Source organism: Lissotriton helveticus, chromosome 5_1 (genome assembly GCF_964261635.1).
Source record: "Lissotriton helveticus chromosome 5_1, aLisHel1.1, whole genome shotgun sequence".
Lineage (NCBI taxonomy): Eukaryota > Metazoa > Chordata > Amphibia > Caudata > Salamandridae > Lissotriton > Lissotriton helveticus.
In genome coordinates, this window is record NC_136065.1 from 1,152,955,620 (window position 1) to 1,152,975,395 (window position 19,776).

Sequence of the window (19,776 nt, forward strand, 5' to 3'; positions counted from 1 at the left end):
CAAGAGAGGCGCCATGGTGTGGCGTATATTAACAACGTGACGCATATGGGAGATGCATCCCATTCTAAAGCCCTGCGCCATAAGGGAGCGTTCCAGCGCAAGGGAGGGCGTTCCTGCGCAGGAACGCATGCTAAAAGTGGCTATGGGGAATATATAAAATTTCAATCAGTCATTTAGGACAATGATGCGTCACTGAAACCCTGCGCCTGCATGAAGCAGACGTACAGCTTGACGCAGCATTGCTGGAGCTGCGCCATCGTTGCAACGCAACTCCATCAATGAGCCGCCTTTACGGCACCGATGCGTAACGCTTCGGTGACGTTTTGGGACCATGGTGTGCCGCATTGTAAATACGGCGCACCATGGGTGGTGCTGGCGTGCCGCACACTTTGCAGGGATGCGCAGGTAATTGCTAATCTGACACTTAGGGGCATACTTACGAGTTCTGGGCTGCACACCTCCAGAGGTGCACCAGAACAAATGCGTAACGCAAAACTAACCTTGCGTCACGGCAGATGCGCCGCAATTACAATGCGGCAAACCCTGGCGCAAGGGTAGGCAGATGCGTGACGCATCTCGTGACGAAAGAGGGGCGCATCTCTAGAGTCACGTCGCAGGCGCGATGCAACTCTAGCAATGCTCAGGGCTGCCCAATACTCAACATACCGCATCAGTCCTTACGCCTGCTTCAAGCAAGCAGGCATAAAGAATTGACGTAGCAGCGTCGCGGAAGTGCCTGCGTTAAATCTTGTAGATTTCACGCAGGCACTTTTGCGAGGCGCACAGCTGCCTGACCGCCACCCCCCCCCCCTGCGTGGGAACGCACCCATTGTGGCGCAGGCCCAGGCCTTAACGTGGCGCATCTCCCTAGATGCATCATGTTGTACATGACTCGCAGGGATGCGCCACGTTTACGTCGCTGTGCGTCAGGTAAGGCAGCGTAAACGTGGCGCAAGGGGCTTGTAAATCTGCCCCTTTGTGTCTAGCATTACGCAGTTCTGTAAAGTACACTCATACATTACTCAGCCCAATTAAATGAACACAAAATAGAAAACAAATAAGCAGTGGCACCGCCACAGAGAAGGAGAGCAGTGCACCTGAAATGCACAGAAGATTTTAAAATATTAATTTACCTCTCCTATCAATGTAATCGGCAGCATTATTGCTCTTTGTAAAAAAGTTAAAACAAACATTTGCAATATAACACACAGAGCAGGAGAAAAAACAGAGTAGTGAGTGATGAAAAAATTGCTACTACTACTCACCAAGCCCGGGGACCTCCACTCCCAGCAGGTCGAGCAGGTCGCGCTCCCGGTCCAGGATATCGGTCCAGCGGTGGGTCACCTGGTTGTAGGTGTGCTGGACCCCCGAGATGTCAAACAGGGCCCGGCACACCTGCTCCCACCGCTTCCGTTGCTCCTGGCGGTTGGTGTAGCCACCAGCGATCCTGCCGCCTGCCGCGATGGTCCTGGGGAGGCGGCGCTGTACATAGAAAACGAGTGCGCCCACCTCCTCAGGGCTGAAGATGTCCCTGGGCACCACCATTTCCGCCCTGAAACGGCCACACGGGAGCCGGGCACGGGCTGCGGGGCCCGTCTTGGGCAGCTTCACAGCTGGCTTCACCATGGTCTGGGCAGGTGGTAGGAACAAGGAGAAAAAATGAAAAAGAATAAGACTAGGGAAGAAGAAAATAAAAGTTTAAAAAAGTAGTTGAAAAGTAAACAAAAGTAGCCTAAAACACAAAAATATAAAGCTAGTAAACTAGAGGGATATATAATAATTTAAATAGATTAAAAAAATATTATAACAATCAAAGGATGGCAGAGATATAGAAAGGATTAGAAACACCATGCCCAGACACATAGGAATGAATGAAAAACAAGATGGCGGCCCGATCACGTGCGCGTAAGTAAGTTCGCACGCGATACTCAACCTTGGGGTAACTCGCACTAGTTTGCGACTTCCACGGTCGATTTTGCACGACGCCGCGCCTCGCGAATAGCGCGAAATTACCGAAAAACGAGTTTTGCAAAAGCAAAACCAACCAGCAGGTGCAAAAGTTCGAGCTCATCATTTGTAACCATTTCCCTGTAGTGCTTCCTGAAGGGGCCCTCCAGAATCCGGTTGCCTACTTGCAACTATTGTGTGACCCTGCTCTGACAGTCACAGAATAGTTAGAAGTATGCCATTGCATCCTGTTAAAAAAAAATTACATTGCAACAAAAAGGAAAGGGAGCAGACAAGCAGGTGCCAGCATTCATTAATGTCAGTTGGGGCAGGGCAGGTGTTGTTGTTTGCAAAACTTAAAGCACTTAGCAGGTGTGTTTTGCTTTGCCACAATAATGTACACTCACTGGTCAACCAGAGGGTGCTGTGATGACACCGAGGGTGGCATGGGTGTGCCAGCCAGAGGGTGGCATGGGTGAACCAGAGTGCCAGTGTTGACAGAGGATGGCAGTGCTTTGCTTTGCCCCAATAATGTACACTGGTGAACCAGAGGGTGCTGTGATGACACAGAGGGTGACATGGGTGAGCCAGAGGGTGGCATGGGTCAACAAAGAGAGTGCCAGTGGTGACAGAGGGTGGCAGTGATGAAGAAAGCCTTGCAAACAGGCTGGGCACGTAGAAACAACAAGTTGGCAAAACTAGCGACCCGACAAGTAAGTTCGCAATTTGCGAAATTGTACAAAACCCTCGCGAACTTGCAGAAACCCGTGCGAACACACACCCAAAAAAAAATCCGCAAAATCCGCGAGAATTCGCGGATTTTGCGGATTTTCGCAATCCGCAAATTCACAAATCCGCAAATTCGCGGATTGCGAATCCGCAAAATCCGCCCATGCTTAGTGATAAGCTGATCGTGGATGACTCTCTTGAGCTCCCCAAATGGCGCTATTAAGCAGATTCTGGCAGCTTGACCGAATTTTATACCGCAGTTTTATTGTCGCATACCTTCTTGCTAGACGTCGCTGCAGTAGGCCAAACTCTAGGCAAATCTGCACAGGAGAAGAATTTCTCGGTAGAGCAAATACTGTTCTATATGTCTTAATTTGCATTCTTTCAAGAACTGCTACTTCCTTGCCATGTTGAACTTCAGTAGCATAGGCTAAAGTTGGCAAGAGCTTTGCTTTAACAACAGCCAGTAATGGTTTGAACGATGGACCGCTTAAACTCTTCGCTATAGAGCAAAAGCATATATTGATCCATTTCCTTTCTTCATTAAACCATCATTATGTGTTTTAAGGTTAAATCTGCTATCAAAAGTGAGGCCAAGGTATTTATAATTTGTGACTCCCTCCAAATTCACTTTGCCTAGTTTGAATTGTTGTCGTGCCTGCAGGCGGTTACTTATTGTCATGACCGTGGTTTTCGCTATGTTTATTTCTAATAGATTACACTTTGCAAAATTGTTCAATATGTCAATCCCTCTTTGAAGCCCTACTTTCGTCTGACTTAGCAACACTATATCGTCCGCATCGGATAGATGTGTTATTTGCAGGAGGCCCAGCTTGGGGGAAAGATCAGCCATAAATAAGTTAAACAGGTGAGGGGCTAAAACACAACCTTTTTTTAGGCCATTTTCTGATTGTATTTTCCTCGTTAGTCTGGAGCCGGATCACTGAAATAATATCGAATGACAAAATATCGACTACCCAAAATATCGAGGAAAAAATATCTACAGACAAAATATCGAGTTTCTATGTACAAACAGGTAAGTACAAAAATATTGAGTACAAAATATCGTTTACAAAAATATAGTTTTAAAAAATATCGACTTTATTAAAAACAGTGTTAAATTAAATGAAAATTAAAAATTAATTACTAAAATATACTTAAAAATACTTCAATTAAATTATAATAATTAAATATTTAATTAAAGTTATAAAAAAATGTAACAATCATATATGTTAAAACATATATATATATTAACATAATATAAATAAATAATATCCAATATTATTAACGTACAATAGCAAAATGTAAAAAATACTATTCCCACTCCAGTGGGTGCAACAGTGAGGAAAGCGTTGGATAGCGTAGGGGTAATAAATACTATTCCCACTCCAGTTGGTGCAACAGTAGGGAAAGCGTTGGATAGCGTAGGGGTAAAAATTACTATTCCCACTCCAGTGGGTGCAACAGTAGGGAAAACGTTGGATAGCGTAGGGGTTAAAATTACTATTCCCACTCCAAATAGTGCAACAGTAGGGAAAGCGTTGGATAGCGTAGGGGTTTAAATTACTATTCCCAATCCAAAGAGTGCAACAGTAGGGAAAGCGTTTTTATAGCGTAGGGGTTTAAATTACTATTCCCACTCCAAAGAGTGCAACAGTAGGGAAAGCGTTGGATAGCGTAGGGGTTTAAATTACTATTCCCACTCCAGTGGTGCAACAGTAGGGAAAGCGTTGGATAGCGTAGGGATTTCAATTACTATTCCCACTCCAAAGAGTGCAACAGTAGGGAAACCGTTGAATAGCGTAGAGGTAAAAATTACTATTACCACTCCAGTGGGTGCAACAGTAGGTAAAGCGTTGGATAGCGTAGGGGTAAATATTACTATTCCCACTCCAGTGGGTGCAACAGTAGAGAAAGCGTTGGATAGCGTAGGGGTTAAAATTACTATTCTCACTCCAGTGAGTGCAACAGTAGGGAAGGCTTTGGATAGCGTAGGGGTTTAAATTACTATTCCCACTCCAAAGAGTGCAGCAGTAGGGAAAGCATTGGATAGCGTAGAGGTAAAAATTAGTATTCCCACTCCAGTGGGTGCAACAGTAGGGAAAGCGTTGTATAACGTAGGGGTAAAAATTACTATTCCCACTCCAGTGGGTGCAACAGTAGGGAAAGCGTTGGATAGCGTAGGGGTAAAAATTACTATTCCCACTCCAGTAGGTGCAACAGTAGGGAAAGCGTTTGATAGCGTAGGGGTTAAAATTACTATTCCCACTCCAGTGAGTGCAACAGTAGGGAAAGTGTTGGATAGCGTAGGGGTAAAAATTACTATTCCCACTCCAGTGGGTGCAACAGTAGGGAAAGCGTTGGATAGCTTAGGGGTTTAAATTACTATTCCCACTCCAAAGAGTGCAACAGTAGGGAAAGCGTTGGATAGCGTAGGGGTTTAAATTACTATTCCCACTCCAGTGTGTGCAACATTAGGGAAAGTGTTAGATAGCGTAGGGGTTAAAATTACTATTCCCACTCCAGTGAGTGCAACAGTAGGGAAAGCATTGGATAGCGTAGAGGTAAAATTTACTATTCCCACTCCAGTGGGTACAACAGTAGGGAAAGCGTTGGATAGCGTAGGGGTAAAAATTACTATTCCCACTCCAGAGAGTGCAACAGTATCAAAATTAAATACTTCATATATTATATCAATAAATATAAATTAATATGTATCAAAAATTAATAAAAGGTAATTACAAATTTAACATAATATAATAATTAATCAATTAAAATTTCATATTACATTTAATTATTACAATTATTTAACTATTATTACAAATTAATTACAAATTAACAAATAATGATTTAACATTTAAAAATTAATTTACAATTAATTCTAATTAAATTCAATAAATTGAATTTGATTTATTTGATTAATTATAAATACATTACTTCCCATCCTATCCCCCTATAAACCCACAACCCACTACAGAAAATACATTATTAAATTGACATAATTAACAATTAATCAATTAAATAAAATTAATTAGCAATTCTAATTTAATTAATTACCCATAACATAATTAATTAACAATTAATTCTACAACAATACCAATAAATACGTTTGCATATTTAATTAATTATAAATAAATTACTTCCCACCCAATTCCCCTATAAACCCACAACCCGCTACAGAAAATAAATTAGAAAATTAACATAATTAACAATTAATCAATTAATTTAAATTAATTGCCAATTAAATTTTAATTAATTACCAAAAAAATCAATTAACAAATAATTAAAAATTAATAACAATAAATATATTTACATATTTAATTAAATATTATTAAATTACTTCCCCCCCATTCCCCTATAAACCCACAACCCGCTACTCTTTTCACACATATAATAACATAAAAAACACTATACAAAATTCTATATGATTCAAAATTAGATAATTTTAATAACCTATATTATATACTTTGATATTTTTACTGTCTATATTTTTAACAGTCGATATTACTTTACTTACCTTAAAAGCGATATTTTTGCTGTCTATATTCTGTCCTGTCGATATTTTGTCCAGTCGATATTTAAAACACGATATTATGTCCAGTCGATATTTTGATGTCGATATTTTGACTGTTCACCTCTGGAACCATCTGCTAGTTTAATTTGCATCCAGGTATTTGTGTACAACTGCATTATGGCTCGGAGGATGTGGGTTGGAAGCCCCACTGCCTCAATTTGTTCCATAGAATACCTCTATCTACATGATCGAATGCAGCTTTGAAGTCTACAAAGCATACATGTAGGCTTTTTCGCTGTTGTTTGATCTTATCTGCTATTAAGCCTAGGGCGAGGAGGTTTGTAATTGTGCCCGAACCCTTACGAAATCCAGACTTATTTATGGGGATTATATTATTTGTTTCCGACCAATGTACCAATTCGCTGAGAATTAGAGAGGCATAATATTTAGCTTCTGTGTCCATTAGAGAAATCAATCTGTAATTTGCTGGATCTTCCAAATGACCTCCTTTATGTACAGGGTTGATTATTGTGCCCCTCCAACTTTCAGGTAAAATACCAGAGCTGCTCACCTCATTGAACAAATGCATCATAGGTGCAGCCCAAAAATCCAGGTCCAATTTGAAGATTGCCTGTGAGATGCCATCAAGTCCTGGGCACCATACATTCTACCTGCCCTTATTGTTTTAAGAACGTCATCTATTGTGAATTGCATAACTCATTTAATTTTAGCGCTGGACTTTTTGCATAATACAATCTTCTGACTAACTTCCGCATTTGAGAATGATGTACTGCTAACATCCTGAAATGATGAAAAATACTTTGACATACCTTTCTAGAAAGACAAGCCAGAGAATGACCTTGAAATCCAGTATTTTCTCTCACTCTGTGTCAGGCTTGGTCTTCCGATGTCTCCGGGGTTTTGCTGAAGATATAGTGTTGCAACTCTCGACGTCCCCGGTCTCTGAATTTTAATTGTAGAGACCACCAGGATAGTCAAGCGAGGGAGGGAAAGGAAGGGGACAGCGGGGAGGGAGATCTGCAATAACAATGAGTACACTAAGTATACACTCTAAAGGTTGAATGTATCCCAACTGTATTTCCTTCCTTTACCACTTAACAAGGTATGCACACATTCCTACCTGAAAAGGAAAATACGGTAACCTCAAATGCAAGAATAGATAAAGGAGATACCAGTGATTTAAGCCAACTGGAAAGAGACAAAAAAAATATTGGAACCATTGTGGATGTGGAAATACAGTATTATATAACTAGCGTTTATAACATACCAACACGTGTTGTGTATTGTTCTTTGTTCGTTAAATCCTGTATAATCCCCTGTTAAACTCTCTTCTGTGGCAGAGACAAAATAAAAAGGTTGCGGAGAAAGAAAGCAGGTAAGGACAACTGATACGGTTAATGCCTCTTAACGTTATCTGCCTCCTGCATAGTTCCTTCTCTCCGTGTATGTTTTCAGCTTCTGAATGGCTGAACACTTACTCCTAGTATTCAGCGGAAAAGGCCCCCTGTTCTGTGGACTCACCGCTCACCAGGATCCATTGGCAAGAATAATCGGCAGCGCCGGCTTCTGTGCGATACCCTTTATTTCCTGTTTGTACGCGATTTGCGTACCATGTAATGTCCGTTCCGGGCATGATGGGAAGTGTAGTTCCAGGCCCTAGAACACCATCAGGAGATCAGAAGAAAGAGGGCAGCGTTACCGGTACGTGATTTATGACACTCTGCAACGGTCTAGTCCTTGCAACATCTTAATTTTTTGTTTAACATTTTTTTTTACTTTATTCTCATAAGAAATTGCATGAAATATCAATATATTCTTGTCGTACACTACAAATACTACTGCAATCCCAAAGTGTACATTGGGGCTTTAGGACGTCTGCCTAGAACTTCATCAGCTAACACTACTTCTGCATTTCTGGGAACCATTTTCTCTTTCTCAATTGAACAACCATTTCTAACCTCATAAGCTTAACTACTGATATCATCTGCATGCAATAAATCATTGGTCTGAAAATAACTCTCTTCATTAAAGAAAGGCTCTGAACTTGAACTGTGTTTTATTCACCCAAAAAAAAATCACAAAAGTTAGTTCTGTTAATTACTCTTTTCCTCTTACTTTAGGCCTTCATTAAATGGATTGGTTTATGTAGTGATCGAATTCTGTTTAAAACTAAAATGAATAGTGTTATTTTTACTTCAAAAGCCTTTTGAACAATGGATTCAATGTGCTTCTTCTTTTTATAAAATAATGCTATTTGTCTATATTTTTTCACCTCTTTCAGCAATTTAAGTACCACTCTATTATACTTTTTTTTTAACGGATTTCTATATACTGATTTTGCCTTCTTTTACCATACATCGAATCTTTTGACTGTAAATTTACTTTTTTTCCTTTCCTGTTACTCATTTTATTTTTTCTGGTTGAATTATACTCAGTAGTTTGCACATTCTGCACACAGTAGGCTTTGAAAGATTTTTAATGAATTCCTTAGTTGTCTTACCGGAATATTTTTTCTTTTTACCCACATGATGTTGGTCATCCAATACTTGTTGTTGAGTTTTTTTCAAATAATTGTCTTTTGGCTGTCTTTTTCTCTTTCTTGATTTTTTAGGCATGATAACTTTATTTTAATGATGATGAACAATTTCGATAAAAAATAAACATAAATAAATGTATTTAATAAATATATAAATTCTACTTTTCTAATACTATACACACAAATTCTACATAAAAATCATTTAACCACTTTATTTCTCATCACTAATTGAAATTGTAATTCAAGGTGTATACATAACTGTATAGGAATGCAAGGGGAGTAACATGATGTTTTCAGTAGTGTATGGATACTGACTGAGGAATTGTAGGCCTGAAACACAAGTGTGTAGGCGGTTAGATAACCACATGCATAGTGCAAAGGACTTTGAAGCAGTCCATATCCTTAGGCCTTTGTTTGCTCCATTAGTACATGGATACTGACTGATTGATTAGAGTAGTATACGGAGAGACACTGGGTGAATTTATTATTGGGTGAGTTTTACTTCAGTGAATGGATTAGTACATGTTGCTGAAAGGGTCACTATAGAATTGCAACAGCAGTAAGAGGGTGTTTGCAGCAGTGTATGGATACTGACTGGGGCATTGTAGGCCTGAAACACAAGTGTATAGCTGGTAAGACGACTACATGCATAGTGCATAGGAGTTTGAAGCAGTCCATGTCCTAAAGCTTGACTCCCGCATGAGTACATGGATACTGACTGAATGATTAGAGTAGTATAAAGAGAGACACGGTGTGAATTGATTTAGTTTTACTTCAGTGAATGGATTCGTACATGGTGTTGAAAGGGTGACTATAGGATTGCAAGAGCGGTGACGGTGTTTGCTAGTGTGTATGGATACTGATTAAGGAATTGTAGGCCTGAAACACAAGTGTAAAGGTGGTTAGAGCATTACATGCATAGTGTATAGGAGTTTGAAGCAGTCAATGTCCTAAAGCCTGGCTCACTGCATGAGTACATGCATACTGATTGAATGATTACAGTACTATCAGGATAGACACTGGGTGAATTCACAATTGGTTTAGTTTTACTTTAGTGAATAGATTAGTACATAGAGCTAAAAGGGTCACTATAGAACTGCAAGAGCTGTGACAGGATGTTTGTTTGAGTGTATGGATTTTGACTGGGGAATTGCAGGCCTGAAAAACAAGTGTGTAGGTGGTTAGAAGACTACATGCATAGTGCATAGGGGTTTGAAGTAGTCCATGTCCTAAAGCCTGGCTCACTGCATGAGTACATGGAAATTGACTGAAGGATTAGAGTAGTATAAGGAGAGACAGTAAATGAATGTATAATTGCTTCAGTTTTATTTCAGTGAATGGATTAGTGCATGGTGGTAAAAGGGTCACTATAGGATTGCAAGAGCAGTGCCTAGCTGTTTGCTGGAGTGTATGGATACTGATTAGGGAATTGTAGCCTGAAACAGAAGTGTAAAGGTAGTTAGAGCACTACATGCATAGTGCATAGGAGTTTGAAGCAGTCCATGTCCTAAAGCCTGTCTCACTGCATGAGTAAATGGATACTGACTGAATGATTACAGTACTATACGGAGAGACACTGGGTGAATTCATAATTGGTTGAGTTTTACTTCAGTGACTAGATTAGTACATAGAGCTGAAAGGGTCACTATAGAACTGCAAGAGATGTGACAGGATGTTTGCTGGAGTGTATGGATTTTGACTGGGGAATTGTAGGCCTGAAATATAAGTGTGTAGGTGGTTAGAAGACTACATGCATAGTGCATTAGAGTTTGATAAAGTCCATGTGCTCAGGTCCTGAATCACTGCATGAGTACTGGGATACTGACTGAATGATTGGAGTAGTACAAAGACACATGAAGTTACCAAATGCTTCTCTCACAATGGTTTCCAAATGCACACAGACTCACAGTGTGATTCTAGACAAGCAACACTATTCATTAGTCTTGAAGAGGTAAGTTGACAGCACAAATTCCACATACTTTAGTACTGCACTTTAGTGTGAAAGCCTGATTCATTTTGCTAATTCATAAGCAATGACTGGTTTCTAATTCTACAAAAACTTGCCAACAGGATAGGTTTTACTCAGTTATGTGTCTGCAATCACATGAAGTACCCAAATGCTTCTATCACAATGGTTCCCAAATGCACACAGACTCACAGTGTGATTATAGGCAAGCAACAGTATCCCTTGGACTTTACCAAAAGTCATTTACTAGTCTTAAAGAGGTAAGATGACTGCACACATTCCATATATTTTAGAACTGCACTTAAGTGTGCAAGCCTGACTCATTTTGCAAACACATAAACAATGACTGGTTTCTAATTCTACCAAAACCTGACAACAGAATAGGATTTTAATCAGTTATATGTCTTCAAAAAAATGAAGTACCCAAATGCTTCTGTCACAATGGTTCCCAAATGCACACAGACTCACAGTTTGATTTTAGACAATCAACAGTATCCCTTGCACTTTATCAAACATTATTTACTAGTCTGGAAGAGGTGAGAAGACTGCACACATTCCATATATTTTAGAACTGCACTTTAGTGTGGAAGTCTGACTCATTTTGCAAACACATAAACAATGAGTGGCTTCAAATGATGTCTGAACTTGAGAACAGGATAGGTTTTTATGTAATGGAAGTTTTATATATATGTGTAATGGAAGTTTTATATAGCGCTCAGCTACTCGAACCGAGTGTCCCGGTGCTCAGAAACCTAGTCAGACGGAGAGAAAAGCCCAAGATTACTGTGAGAATAACCAGGTCTTAGGCTCCCTCCTAAAGGAGAGCAGGTTTTTTAGCTGTCTGAGATGTACAGGCAGTTTGTTCCACAGTTGGGGGGCCAAAAGTCTGTATGAGCGCCCGCCAATACGTGCTCGCTTGACCTTAGGAACCGAGGCAAAGGCCAGAGACGCACATCGCAAGGACCGGACAGGATAATAAAAGTGCACCCTTTTCCTCAAGTAAGTTGCTCCAATTCCGTGTAAGGATTTGAAGGCAGTGGTCAATGTCTTAAAAAAGATGCGTTTTCGCACCGGAAGCCAGTGCAAAGATCTCAGCAGACCAGAAGTCTTTGATCTACGACTCAGGCCGTATATAGCCCTGGCAGCCGAAATTTGGACCAGCTGGAGGCGAGTGATAAGATACTCTGGCAGACCGAGAAAAAGTATGTTTGCATAGTCCAGCCGAGATCCTATAAGAGCTTGCACAATAATCCTCTTGTGAGAGAAAGAAAAAAGTCGAAGGAATTTTTTGAGACATTTCAAAAAGCCATAGCACTGACCAGCAACTGTAAGGATGTGCTATTTAAAATTGAAGCTGCAATCAATTTTTACCCCTAAGTTTTTGACCGACTCTGTGACAGACGAAGTCGGGAACATATCGGCGGGCCACCAGGATTTCCAATTATCATCTGGTGGACCTCCAAAGAAAATAACCTTCGATTTGTCTGAATTGCACCTAAGCTGATTCAGTTGGAACCAGGCAAAAACTGCCGATAGGCAGCTTTTGATTTGATCGCCCGGAAAATTAGAATTTTTGTCGCAGGTAAAAAGAAGCTGCGTATCGTCAGCATAGGATACAATTTGCGCGCCGTGAGCCTCAACTAGAGTAGCCAACGGAGACATATAAATGTTAAAAAGAGTTGGACCGAGAATAGATCCCTGTGGGACTCCAACCTCCATAGGACAATTGGCGGCTGAGAAAGGAGGGGCTCAGATCGATTGCTGGCGACCTGAAAGAAACGATTTAAACCAGTCAAATACCATCCCTCTAAGACCAATCTCCTGAAGTCTAGCAAGAAGACGGTTGTGAGGGACGGTATCAAATGCCGCCGAGAGGTCGAGTAAGACCAGCATGGCCTTCCCTCCGATGTCAAGTACCTCTTTGATGGATTCGGTAACCTCCAGCAGGGCTGTCTCCGTATTCAGATTAGAACGAAACCTGGATTGGCTATTATGAAGGATGTTCCCCACCTCCAGAATGGCCGATAATGTTCCATGTACATGCTTTTCCACTACCTTTGCTAAGGCAGGCAGAAGGGAAATAGGTCTATCATTACAGTGGATGCTCGGATCCAGACTAGGCTTCTTTAATAGTGAAAGAATATGAGCTTGTTTCCATATGCTAGGAACCACCCCTAACTCCAGAGAGGAATTCAAAACTGGGTTAATGATGGGATTAATAATATGGGCCATCTTAACAAAAAATGTTGCAGGGCAGGGATCAGAGGGCGATCCAGATTTTACCTTCAGCAATAATTCCAAGGAAGTGGGTGGGGACAGAGTCGGAAACTCCGAGAGAGAGTGGCTTACCAGGGGCACGTGAGAAACTGAAGGAGTGGACACAGATTCCCTAGATGCGTCCTGCCTCCCAAAAGATGCCTGTATAGTTTTAATTGTGTCCACGAAAAAAGTGGCCAACTGATTGATCTTAGTTTCTGAGGCGGGAAGTTTGGATGTTGAGATCTTTGGCTATGTGAATTCCCTAACTATCGTAAAGATTTCCCTACTGGAATTTGTGGCTGACTCTATTCTCGTGGCGAAATATGTTTTTTTTTGCGCTCATGATATCCCTGTGATAAACTTTAAACTTCTCCCTTTAGGGGCTTTTAGATAATGGGCTATAGTGCTTACGCCATTCTCTTTCTGCTATCTTGCAATGTCTTCTGCTTTCGTGCAGTGCAGAAGTAAACCAAGGCGCAGAAGCGTGAGAACTCATGAGGGAGCTAGAGGAGAGAGGAGCAAGTTCGTCCAAGCGTTGAGTGAGCCAAGCCTGGAAGAGGACAAGGTCCTCCTCCAGACTGCCTGTTAGCCCGCAGGGATGAGCAATGAGTGAGTCCGCTAGCATTTCCGGTGCGACACGATGATATGAACGAGTGGCCTTAGGTTGAGAACAAGGAGGGGGAGTGTTGCCTGGATTCAGAATATAGAATTTAAGCAAATAGTGGTTGGTCCAGATCAGAGGGAGAGGGGATGCGATAGTAATGTGTTTAGTGGAAAAGATTTGGTCTATAGTGTGTCCTCTGTTATGCGTAGCGGAAAAAAGAAAAGGAGTGAGGGCAAGTGGATTTGTGACGTCACACAGTTTAACCGAGTCTGCATCCTCCTCTACATCCATATGAATGTTGAAGTCGCCAAGGAGCAGACAATGTTTGTATTTTATAGAAAAAGGAGAAATTACGCTATGAAGATCTTCAAAGAAAGTGCCGCTAGAGCCCGGCGGTCTGTAGACCAAAAGACCAGCACAGGAGTGATGAGGGAGTCAGGTGAGGAAACTAAGTGGTTTAGGCAGTTATATGTCTTAAAAATTATGAAGTACACAAATGCTTCTGTCACAATGGTTCCCAAATGCACACAGACTCACAGTGTGATTTTAGACAATCAATAGTATCCCTTGCACTTTACCCAAAAATATTTAGTAGTCTGGAAGAGGTGAGATGACTGCACAGATTCCACATATTTTAGAACTGCACTTTAGTGTGGAAGCCTGACTCATTCTGCAAATACATCAGCAATGAGTGGTTTCTAATTCTATCAAAACTTGAGAACAGGATAGGTTTTTAAGCAGTTGTATGTCTTCAAAAACATGAAGTTCCCAAATGCTTCTGTCACAATGGTTCCCAAATGCACACAGACTCACAGTGTGATTCTAGACAACCAACAGTATCCTTTGGACTTTACCAAAAAACATTTACTAATGTGAAAGAGGTAAGATGACTGCACACATTCCATATATTTTAGAACTGCACTTAAGTGTGCAAGCCTGACTCATTTTGCAAACACATAAGCAATGATTGGCTTATAATTCCACCAAAACTTGAGAACAGCAAAGGTTTTTAAGCAGTTATATGTCTTCAAAAACATAAAGTATCCAAATGCCTCTGTCACAATAATTCCCACATTCCCACATAAACTCACAGTGTGATTCTAGACAAGCAAGGGTACTCCGTGGACTTTACCAGGAAAAACACATTAATCTTATGAAAAACAAAGACACCACATACAACCGCTCACAAATTAATAACTCACTTTTCAAATTGATTTGTAGATTAAGAAGTATGTCAGTCACAAATCAAATTTTCTTATTAAGAATCTCTGCACTGCACTGCTCCTATCAAAACCAAAAAATTGAAAGGTTTTCCTCTCATTCTGCACACATATACATGTAAATATCATATCACATTGCTTCCCAAATTAATTCAAAAGCTAACACACATTTCTATTGGTTACACATTTCAACCCTTCCCAATTGACTTTAGTTTGAACCCTACCCCCAATCTGCGTACTGCCTGTTACCATAGTAACAGTTCATGGAACACTCAACTAAGGACACAGGTCACAAGTTCCGCACACAATGATGCTAATTCAAACAGCAAGTGTGCTTGACTTTTCAAAATATCACCTTATCCTATGTATTGTTCCTTTCAAGCAGTTTTTGTTAACCAATGAGAAACAGGCTTTTAAAAAACAGAAATATACACCCTACTTTTCAGTGTAGAATAATCTCAAACAGCCAATCATTTCTTTTCTTTTTTGAAAACTGCATTTTATCCACCATTTTAGAACAATCTTAGTTCTCAAACTGCCATTTCATTTACAGAGACCATCTGAGTACATACATACATCTTCTGAGTGCATCCAGACCTCCCTTCAAGATGCTTAGAGTGTGGATTGTGGGACACAGCTATTTTTTCTGGAGCCAAAGGTATGCAGAAAACAGAGGCATTGTCAAAGACTAAGCTTTGCCAAATGTAGACATGGATTGGACAGAGAGGTTAAAAGTAGCACCAATTAATGCCATTGGTTAAATCCTTTTTCAATCTCCAACACCCTGACCTCATAATTGTGCACTGTGGTGGCAATGACCTAGGCACTTTGACTGGGGTGGGTCTGGAAATGTTTATAAAGGACACTTTTGGAGAATTGATGTCACTTTTCCCCCAAACTGCTTTTGTCTATTCTAACATATGCCAAAGGCAGAAATGGAACTGGTCCAATCAATTTTGTCCACAGATTGAAAAAGCTAGGAAACATGTCAATAAAGCTGTTTCTGATTTTCTCCGAGATTATAGGATGGGGTCCATTTACCACAACAATCTGCATTTCAATATGGATGGCATCTATAGGAAAGATGGTGTACATTTTACAGATGAGGGTAACAGTATTCCTCATGAACTTTAGACTCTGCATAGGTACTTACTTGTAGGTATCAAAATCTCTCAATAAACACAACAGCTCTATTTAGAGCCACCCAATATCCAAACATATAACCTAGATTTATATTAAAAAAACATTACATTTATTTTTTGCTTGGATTCGCGCACCTAACGCGTTTAGGAGTCGTGCACCCAATGCGTGCAAACCAGGGGGCAGCACTGAGCGCTGCGCTGGGTGCGCGGCTCCTAATTTTACAGTAAAAAATATAGCATCTATCACTAATTTCTATTCTCCCCGGGGAACCCAGCCCCGGGGACTATATGTTACGTTGGGGACCGTGGTGGGATCCTCAATGTCCCCACAGTCCCAGCCAGCTCCCCGTGTCCGTCGGGAGCCAGCCTTGCTTTTCCACATGGGGAGCTGCTAACATGCAGCTCCCAATGTGGAAAAGCAATATGGTTTACATTTTGAAAGAAAGAGCAGGTTTCCCTGCTCTCTCTTTCAAAATCCAAACCAAGTTTGCTATGACAGGGAGGGAGCTTCGGCTCCTGCCCCTTTTGTACCACTTTGTTTGCCATAAGTTGGCAGGGTATGCTCAGACCTGAGTCCCTTGCTCACTTTGCCACTCGATTCAAGCAAGCTGGGCTGAAGACGGCTGAAATGCCTGATACCGGTCCTCGGAATCTTGTTTCCGGTCCAGGGAAGGCATGGCTTGGCAGTTCGGGCTGGACTGTTCCAATGAGGCACAGGGTCAGACTGATTTGCATATGGCCATGTCTGAACTGGGGTGGCAGAGTGGGCTCAAGAACGGTGATGGATTAAACCCAGATCTGTTGACTGGGTGTGAGTGTTTGATTGGTTCAGATGCTCCGTCCATCACCATCCCCTTTTGTACCACTTTGTTTGCCATAGCAAACAGCAGTGTCCCGTGGAAGGCACCCTGGGATACTGCAGGAGCTGGCCCTGGCCCTATATATATATATATATATATATATATATATATATATATATATATATATATATATATATATATATATATTTTTTTTTTGTAACACAGGGGAGAAACACAAGGTGAAATCTATTGAGTAAGAGTGCATTGGAATTTACTGAAATCAATTGGTCCAAACAGTATTAATGCAATATCTATGCAAGTAATTCTGTGATTACAATAGAAAGCCTTGTGTATTGAAACTTTATAACATTTATGTTCTTTTATCCCCTGATTTGTAATTGTTGTTGTTGTTTTTATTTTAATTGCACACAGCACTTTACCAAATGGCATTTTAATGAATTTTGTATTCTACAAAACATGTTTTAAGATGGCCGCGATATTTACCAATGTTGTAGAAGCCCGTCTTTGATGTTAATGTAGCTCTTGTGAGGCTTCCCGAGTTGAAATGGCCATTTGTTTTGCACAGTAAAACGACATTGACAAAGTCGTGAGGCGAAACGCGTCTGTCGGGGGGGGTTGAGGGGTCTGTAATAAAGCACTTTTGCGAGGATACCAGTGTACTCTCTGTTTTCAGCGTTGAAATAATGCTGAAAGTGCTGGAATACATATATATATGGATGGAGAGAGATATATATATATATATGTATATATATATATATATATATATATATATATATATATAAATATACATATATATGTATACATACATATATACATTCTGTTAGGTTATCAGTGGTAAGCGTGGGCGGATTTTGCGGATCCACGATTCGCGGATTTGCGTATTTACGGATCGTGGATCCGCAAAATCGGCGGATTTTGCGGATTTGCGGATCCGCGGATTTGGGGCGGGCTTCCATGCGAGTGCACATGCCTCTTGTGTGTATAAAAGGTCAGAGACCGATCAGAGCAGCAGATGAAGATACAGAAGCTCCTGGCCACAGGAACAGCACGAGGATTGCGCTCGTGAAAGTCAAGGATGCAAAGGCCTCTGTCCAGCATCACAGCTGATTTTCGATGGTATATTTGGGAAGAAGGCACATCTGCCCAGCCTTGACAACGCTCACGATTGTTTTTGGGCTGATGAATGAGTCACTGATTTTAAGCTTCAACTAGGGCACATGCTTAATTGATATCTGTAAGTGCTTCCGGTTGAGGTTTAATTTTTGTGCCAGGACCATCGTGCCAGAATGAACCCTGCCCTTCATATTTATTCAAGAAGACGCCACCGTTTTGTGCCATACCTCTACTCAACTGGAGTACTTTCTACTGGATAATCAGTAAGTGCTACCTCGTTGGGTAGATGTATAGTGCTTTTACTACACTACAGCTGCCTAAAGTGCCAGAGAGTTGTCTACAGCGACCAGGTGTGTGTTACTATGCAATCGCGCCGAAGGGCGCAGGGGTCCCTTGAGTGAGCTGTCCATCATAGTGGGTAAATGGCGGGAAGACGGTGCACACCGCGAGTGTGTGGGCGGGGCCAAACGGACGGGGCTTCCATGCGAGTGCACATGCCTCTTGTGTGTATAAAAGGTCAGAGACCGATCAGAGCAGCAGATGAAGATACAGAAGCTCCTGGCCACAGGAACAGCACGAGGATTGCGCTCGTGAAAGTCAAGGATGCAAAGGCCTCTCTATCCAGCATCACAGCTGATTTTCGACGGTAGATTTGGGAAGAAGGCACACCTCGCGGATTTGCGAATTCACGGTAAATTCGCGGGAGTTCGCGGATCGCGAATTTACCGAAAATTCGCAAAATCCGCTAGCGTAACGGATTTTCCGCCCATGCTTAATCAGTGGTAAGGATCTATAGCACATTTGGATAAATATAATAAAAACAGCATAATGAACAGACCGGGGAAGGGCTGTTATTTATATCATGAATTGATGTATAGAATTATGTCTTATTTAAATTTAATATAATGGACAATTTGAGATGGAGTGAATTGACAATGCTATATGGGTTATCTGACTCTCTCCAATTGTTAATATATGAATTATTCATAATACTGTGCTTTTATTAAAGGTATTTAACCATGATAATTTCTCATTGTGTGCAATATATGAAATTTTGTAAGGAATGTCTAATCATGTTGAAATGTTTTATAATATTTATAGTATATATATACAACAGTGAGTAACTATATAGACATTGTCAATAGGTGTTACTAAATTGTGGTTAGTCCAATGACTCATCGATGCAAGTAATTCCTCTCATTGTTCATAATAATTTTGCACAAAGTGTCCAATTATATATTTGATAAGTATTATTTTCCGTTATATCGGCACATTAGTACAATTCGATAATGTGTTGTCAAATATGCCCTTGTATTATACAATCAATGTCCCTCTTACGAGCCCGTTCTCTATGTCTATTTGAATTTGTCCAATCAAAATTGAGCACTTTCACTTAAAAAATTTAACCCTCACTCACTATCGCTGTCATGTGAGCAAGGCACAGGGGTGCCGAAAAGTTATGAAACCGACAAGCAAATAAAGAAATTGAATACCGTGAATTTTGGTCCGTGCTCTGTGTTTCTGCGCCAGCTGGGAGTGAGTGGCAACGCGCAGGAAAACTTTGGTCGGTAATATATATATTAGGCTTTCCACCTAAACTGAGACCTACCCAGAGTTCTCTCCTTCTTTTTTGCATAATTTATGTGTCACTCTATGCCTGAAAGAGTTTTGTTTTGACTTAATACTGGGTGCTCCCTTGTGTCTGGACAAAGCTATACCTCTCTGAAGACCTCTAATTAGAGCAAAACACTGTGTCAGGGGTTCCTTTTACTCATTTCAGGTTGGCTTGAGTTGGTATTTTACCAATTCAAAGCTGTAATATTGTGCCTGGAGTGATAAATGGCTTTTGTTATTTTACAGCTCGGCAAGGACTGCACTGTACTAGTCCTATGCTTAAAGACTTT